Below are 7,994 nucleotides of genomic sequence, written 5' to 3' on the forward strand. Positions count from 1 at the left end.
ATATATATATAGAGAGAGAGAGAGAGAGAGAGAGAGAGAAATTATTTTTGTTTCTGTTTTTTAGTGCTTCAGATAGGAGGGTAAATTTAGTCCTAGTTATTGTATCTTTGTATCTTGCTTGGTCATATGTGCTCTATTTAAAGTACTAAAATTGGGCTTGCTTCGGCAGCACATATACTAAAATTGGAACGATACAGAGAAGATTAGCATGGCCCCTGTGCAAGGATGACATGCAAATTCATGAAGCGTTCCACATTTTTATAGAAGGATTTGCTCTAATGGTGTTTGTAAATAGTATATCAAGTCCACATCTTGTACAGTAATTAACCACTAGGAAGAATGTAGGCAATGTGTTAATTATTGACACTGTCCTACCAATTTGGTTTGAAACTGTCTCATTGCTATTTGTTTCTCAATAAAATTATGGAAAAAAATAAAAATAAAAATAAAACCTCACCAAAATAGTACTAAAATTAAGATATTGAGCAGAAGGACACAGTATTCTTAACCATTTTGTCATGGTTTGGGGTTCTTGCAAGGGGGACAATGTAATCAGGACACATTTTATTTATTTATTTATTTATTTATTTATTTATTTATTTATTGTGGAACCAGGGATTGAACTCAAGCCCTTGTGCTTGCCAGACAAGTGCATATTCTACTGAGCTATCTCCCCGGCCCCTACATTTTATAATAGTATTTTATAATGAATCACCCAAGAATCATATATAAGAAGTGCAGGAAATCTGTTCACGAACATAAACTAAAGACTGCAGCTGAGGGCCTGGATCCTAATATCCTGCGTGAGTCCAGCTGAAAGCCTAGAGCTCATAACAATGCCTCCCACAAGTCCAACTCCAGGCCTAGAGCCCACGACAAAATCCCACGTAGGCTTGCTTCATGGATCTGTGCTGGAAAGGCCCAGAGGTCAGCAGTGGAAGCTAGGAAGTCTGTGTCAGCGGCATGAAGGATCTGTGCCAGCAAGCTGAGGGGTCTGAATTAGAAAGAGGAAGCAATGCCCAAGGTAAGAACCAGAGCTCCCCCCGAGGTACCACAGCCATCTTCAGCAACAGTGAGGTCCCGAGCTCCTCCGGTGATGGAGAAAGCTGAGTTCCCATCAGGAAAGCCAATGTGACAAGCTTCTCCATGAGGCTGAGCAGTGCACCCTCTTCCCCTCCACAGCTCGGAAGTGATGCTCAATATGATGACCAAAGCTCCTTCAGAGTTCATCAGAAAAGCCAGCATGACCAGGTCCTCCAGCAGAACAGCCCAAGAGAAACAGGGCCTTCCAATAGGTTCCCCAAACAGCATCCCTAACAGCATTTCAGCAGCTTCTCCTGTTCTGCCTTTTATGCTGCTGGCAACAACCTTTGGGTGGGCTTCTCACACCCAGCACGAGCTATTTTAATTCAGCTTGTTGTAAGAGGTTGACCAGTAGTTAGCTGTCCACTACACATTTGTAAGGATCAACTATATACTCTGTTAACATCTTATCACCAGCACATTTTATAATTTTATAGTATTTTACTTCTTAGAGGTAATCACTGCCAAAAGCATGCCCTTGGAGTTAAAGGCAGAAAATTTTGGACTTAAATTTTATCCATATTGCAAACAGACTAATAAAAAAAATGCCAAAAATGTATCTTTATTAATAACTAGTGAAGTAACCATACACAAGAGATTTAAGCAGCTATTAGAATCCTAAACACTTGTGTATGCAGTAAAAAAAAAAAAAAAAAAAGCTTTAAAATAAATGAAACAAAAATAGATCTTTCAGATGCAGTGGCGCATGCCTCTGGTCCCAGCTACTGTAGAGGCTGACTCACAAGGATGACAAGGATAAGGCCAGTCTGGGCCACTTAATGAGATCTTATCTCAGAATGTAAATAGGAGAAGGGGCCCTAGAAACTTGCCACAGTGTAGAATCCATGAACATGAGGTTCTGGGCTCAAGTCCCTAGCATTTGACAAAAAAATTGAATTGTAAGAAACTATTAAGAGCAATTTTGACTAGATAAATTACTTGAAAAACAAAAACTATCAAAGTTCACTCAAGAAAAAATCATGTAACAAGAAAATCTGTGTATCTATTTTTGAAATTGGCTATGTGGTTAAAAATCTTTCCAAAGAGTTGTGCAAAGACCAATATCTCAAAGCCAGCAAAGTATTAAAAATGATAAATTATGATAAAATGGAGTTTTCCTAGGCATGTGAAGTGTTTTACAATCAAAAACCATTGTCAGTGTAAATTTTTCATGTAAAAATGATAAAGTATACGATCATTTCAATAAATATGTAAAAAGTATTTAACAAAATCCAACCTCTATTTTGATTTTTTTTTAAATCTTAACTAGGGATAGAAAAGAATTTCCTCAAACTCATAAAAGATTTCCACAAAGAAAATCCTACAAAACTGGGCATGGTGGCACAAGCCCATAATCCCAGCACTCATTCAGGAGGCTGGAGCAGGAGGATCAATGTGAGTTTGAGGCCTGCCTGGGCTACATAGTGAGTTCAGGGCCAACCTGAGCTAGTGAGACCCTCTCTCAGAAAACAAAAACAAAAACTACAGCTAATTCATACTTAGTGATGAAACACAGAATATTTTCCTTTATGCTAAGGAATAAGTCAAAGATATCCACTCTAACTAATAAACTAATAAGTGAATTTAGTCAAATTGAAATCTACAGTCCCCCCCCTACTTTCTCCCTCTCTCTCTGTTGTTGGGGATTGAACCCAATGAAGCATACAAGATCAATATATGAAACCCAATTATACTTCTATACATTAACAAAGACAATAGAAATTAAAATGTAAAAGAATGCACATATATAAATTTGTCTAAGACTCATATACTTAAAACACTGCTAAGAGAATTAAAGACAACTTAAGTCGAGAGCTATACCAAACCCATATATTAGAAGATTCATTATTGTTAAGATGCTATTTCTGACCACATTGATCTATAGATTCAACACAACACCAAATCAAAATGGCATATTTTTATAGAAGTTGACAAACTTATTCTAAAATTCCTATGAAAGCAGGGGCTTTATCTAACAATGCCCTGGGTTCAATCTCAAAATGTTGTTTGAAGACATGGTTAAAAATTGATAGGAGCCAGTTGTGGTGGTGCACACCTATAATCTCAGCACTCAGGAGGCTGAAGCAGGAGGATGACTGTGAGTTCAAGGCCAGTCTGGGCTATATAGTGAGTTTAAGACCAGCCTGCACTCCATAGCAAAACCCAGCTCCAAAAAGTCAAATAAATAAATAATTAAATGAAATTCCTAGGAAATACAAAAGACTTGGAGTAGATTTAAAAAAAAAAATTAAAGTTTGAAAACTCATTCTCCCTGATTCAGGATTGGAGTATAATCAACATAGTGTGGAATAGTGTAAAGACAGCTATGTCTGTGGGTTAGAATAGAGAATCCAGGCATAGACCCATACACATATATGGTCATTTGATCTTCAACAAAGGTACAAATCATTTCAACAAATGGTACTAGAATAATTAAAAATATGCAATAAAATGAATTTCAGTATATAACTTCATGTCATAGAAAAATTAACCCAAAATGAACCGTAGACACAAATATAAAATGCAAAACTATAGAGCTCTTAAAATTAAGCATAGAAGAAATTTTTCATGACTTTGGGTTACACAAATAATTCTTAAATATGAAAAGGAAAGTATAACCCTTAAAGGGAAAAAATACTAAATTGCACTTTATCACAATTGAGAACTTCCACTCTTCAGAAGTTATAGTTAAGGGCAGTGAGCTTTTACACTAAAAGGTACACTATCATCTTGATTCAGAAAGACAAAACTATGACACAAATTTGTTTCAAGGACCCCAATCATGTAGCCAGAGTTACTCACCAGACGAGAACATAAAAACCATAACCTAAAACTTAGCATAGTGGTATATGCTTGTAATCCCAGTATGCTGGGAAGTTAAAATAAGGTAAGATTGCAAATACAAGCCTAAGCTTGGGCAATTTATTGGTTCAGCAAGACCCTATTAAACAAAATGTTGGCATGCAACCCAGTGGAAAGGTCCTGGATTCAATCCTAGGTGCTGAAAAATAAAATTGTGCAACAGTCAACAGCAATAGCATGAATGAAAGTCTTCAGAAAGGGTCAAAACTCCGATGTCACTGACTCGCCAGGATCCAACGCGGATACCCCATGCAACAGGGCCTCTTTCACCATGAGACAAATAACCAACTTTTGGCAGAAGTCCCAAGTCTGGGATGCAGTGGTAGCTTCTGCATCGGGAATGTAGATTACTTTGTACTCATTCCATGACGGCAGGTGTGCTGCTTTTAATACGATGTTATGATGAGTCTAGGTAGCAACCGGGGCGATCTGGGTGGGGCGGGGATCAGCAGCGTGATGCCAGTCTATCTTAGCAGGGAAGAAGCCCTTCCTTACCATGTGTATCACAGAAATGATCTAGGCGGTTTGAATGGAAGCTGCAGTTTGCCTCTGGTCTCCATGACCTAAAGAGGAGCTCCTTTAATTATAGCCTTGGCCGACCAAATAACTCAGCGGATTAAAACACCTGCAAGCAGGCGCAGGGGCCAGGGGTTCGATCCCTAGGCCTGCCGTGCCCCGCCCCCCAACACTGAGCCGGTGATTGAGACTGGGCATGGTGACGCATGCCTGTAATCCCAGCTCTTGGGAGGCTGTTAACAGGAAAATCACTATGAGTCCGATCTAGTAGTGAGACCCTGAACACCCTATAGACCCCTCCCTAAAATACAAGGGGAAAAAAAAATCATCTGGCTTGTCACCTTTTTTTTAAAGAGGGAAAGAACTCGCAAAAACAAATAAAAAAGAACAAAGATAAAAACAGCAACACAAAACAATAAAAATATTTGGGCCATGCACCTGAAAGTCAGTAAAAACAGCCTCACTACTCACGAGTGCAAGGAGATGGCTCTGTTTTTAGCCCAGTGGGCTAACTGGCCCTTACGCAGTCGGTCCTCCAGAACTACCACTGAGCCTAGCCAGTGCGCATCACCAGCTTTCATTTCCGCAGAACCACCCGTGAACCAGGCTTAGCAGGCATTGAAGAGAACCTCCATGAGCCAACACAGCCAGCAGCTTTGTTTCGTGTAGTGAAGCCATGAAAGAAAGTTTACTCCAATTGGGAAAACACCCATTGCTTCACAGGAAGCTGAAATGTCACTAGGGCCAGCCTAGTGAGGGACTCTTGTGTTGTATTATTTCCATCGGACTCCTTGCCAACCTGCCCATGATGGGGCCATCAGACTTGAAAGTACACAGGCTCCGTGGGCAGGAGTTCAGTTTCAATATGAATTTAGTAGCAAGTTAGCAGCTGCCTTTTTGTTCTGTTTTTGGTTTTTGTTTTGCTGTTTATAGTGTTTCTGTTTCATTTTGGCCTTGCACTGGGTGTCTGTGTCAGGCAGGTGGTGCTGCTACACTAGGAACAAGCCTCTAACCTTGGATTAAGATTCCTCCTAGGACCCTAGATCCTTTCTATTGAACCACTTGCTCCCCATTTCATATAATGTTTTTATTCCCCCCAAAACTCAAGGTCCTCATTGTTCACACAGTTTATTTCACTTCAGGGGCTCTTAGTTCATTAGCCAGAACTGCACAGCCATTCAGTGGGCAACAGCCCTGCTGTTGCAAGATCACGACATCCTTTCCTTCTCAGTCCTACAGTGAGCAACAGCCGTCCAGGCACCGTCTAGACAGCCTGTTTCAATCTTCTCACTCAGCCTCTCATTCAGCCTCACTTACAAAGACATTTGCTCCCTACTCTTTACCTACCACCTGCACAAGAGCTTTCCCTATCAGGTACCAGGAATCTCAAAAACCCAAATCCTGTCCTTGGAATCTATATCCTTTATCTTACAAAAGTCTTGTCTCAGCATCCAATCCTTAAAATTTTCGTATCTGAGATTGGACTTTATCCTGCTTCCACATGAATAAATTAGCAGGCTACTGTTTTAGGGATACTAGCAAGGGATACAAGCCTCCTAAGACAAAGACAAAGTATATATTGCTTATTGCATAACAAGCAGCATGAGCATAAGCATCTTATGTTGGTGCTCCCTCCACCCTCCAGTACCACAGGGGTCACATGGAGGGCCCGGATGTGTGTGTGCCTGTGATGGGATACATCAGAGGAGGCGAACCCTGAGCTTGGGGAATCTGACATTTATAGTGAACGGTAAAGTACACCTGGCTTTTGTCCAGAAAATGACATTACCATTTGCCTCAGTTATTCACTACAAACACAGTCCTGAGAACTGACCTGGGTAAAGGGTAGTCATATTGACAAATCTGATTGTGGACAAAGCCAATTCCAGGGTACAGAAAGTAAGGCCAGAGAGTTGGCTGCTCCAGGGAGCAACAACAGATCAGGATAGCACTGCGAGACCCAAGAAAGGCCCACAGGGCCAGGGAAAGTGCTCAGTAAAATAAGTGCTTGCCTGGCAAGCGCAAGGGCTTGAGTTCAATCCCTAGTTCCACCAAAAAAAAAAAAGGCCCATAGTTATTATAAAATGTAAAAACAACATAGGATTTTACTCCAAAAATGACAATTAGATCAGAAAGTACTGTGTTAACTCCAGTGGTTGACTTGAACCCCTGCCTCACTGCCCACATCCAGCACAGACTCCCCCATTTACCAACATGAGAAAGGACACCCTTCAGTGGGACAATTGTCACATCCTGGAGTATACAGAGGGAGCTGGGCAGGCAGCACCTCACAAACCCACAAACTATAAAGCAAAAACCAAAAAACCCCATGAACTGCTAGATTCCAAGGCTACAGATTCCAGAAAAAAGCCCACTTACTCATAAATACAGAGAAATTTTTGGCGGGGGTATGTGCTGCTATTTTTTCTTCATTGGTTTTTGGGGACTTGGGGATTTCTTCCCTCTTTTTTCCTCTAATTTATTTTTCTTCTTGTTCTTTCTTTTTTTTCCTTTATTTATTTTATTTTGTTTTTCTTGTTCTTGTTCTTTTCTGTTATTTTTATCTAATTTTATTAATTTCCTTTTTTCCATAGGAAGATTTTTTTAATCTCACTTTTCTCTCTTCCTTCTAATCTTCTATTACTTGATTTTTCAAACTTTATTGTTTTCATTCTTTTATTACTCACCCCCTCTATCTTTACTAACATAACCATTAAGCTTTATTCATTTTAAATGGTTAACTCTATCCTATTACTGTTGAATACTTTTTCTATTCTTGTTGGTGGTATAGTTGTTGCATTTAGTGGATATTTAGTGTATGACAATATTTGGGTTGTCTTAGTATTTATACTGTAATTATAGATCTCTTTTCCATGGAAATACATTGCTGGTTCTTTTGACATGTCAGTGTCCAGTTTGTCTTTTATTCTTCTATTGTGGCTAATTTTGTTGCTCTTGCCAGGGTGGTATGGTTCTTGTTATTAATTCATTTTGTTTGTATGCCAAGATTTGTGTCACCTTGGTGTCATTAACAATACTATGGCCCACTCCAGGACAACTGGGCACTGGAACAAATATACTGCAGCCTCCCCTCCCCAAATTAAAGGAGTTTGTTGGATCTTGGGGCAGAGGCAAAGGCTTATATTTATCCTTGCCCAGAGTGCCTTATTGAAAATCAGACACTAACTAAAGAGGTCTCCAAACTAGAAGTACAGTCTTTCCACAATAATCAACCCATAAAACTCAGCACACACAAAACAATAGAATCATGAGGAAACAGGGCAACAAAATGCCCCAAAACTCCCAACTTCCCCAAAGCTGATCCATGTGGCATTGATGGGAAGGGAATCAAAGTCCATGTAGCTGAATAATACAAAACGGTAAAAGAAATTTGAAAAGACCAATAAAGTATTCAAAGAAGATATGACTGAACAAATAATGGATTTAAGGGCTGGTGAGATGGCTCAGTGGTCTAAAGCACCTACTTAGAACAAGCTTAGCAAAGCACAGGGACTGCGGTTCAATCCCCCAGC

At 39.8% G+C, this 7,994-nt stretch overlaps 1 non-coding gene across 1 annotated transcript; it reads left to right on the forward strand.

Annotated features, from left to right (window-relative positions):
- The first annotated feature begins 153 nt into the window (after positions 1 to 153).
- On the forward strand, positions 154 to 260 carry LOC111816687. Its single transcript, XR_002821036.1, has one exon. It is a non-coding gene; the product is annotated as a U6 spliceosomal RNA (small nuclear RNA).
- Positions 261 to 7,994: the final 7,734 nt, after the last annotated feature.

The sequence above is a fragment of the Octodon degus genome, unplaced genomic scaffold (genome assembly GCF_000260255.1).
Source record: "Octodon degus isolate 3935 unplaced genomic scaffold, OctDeg1.0 scaffold00037, whole genome shotgun sequence".
In the NCBI taxonomy this organism is placed as follows: domain Eukaryota; kingdom Metazoa; phylum Chordata; class Mammalia; order Rodentia; family Octodontidae; genus Octodon; species Octodon degus.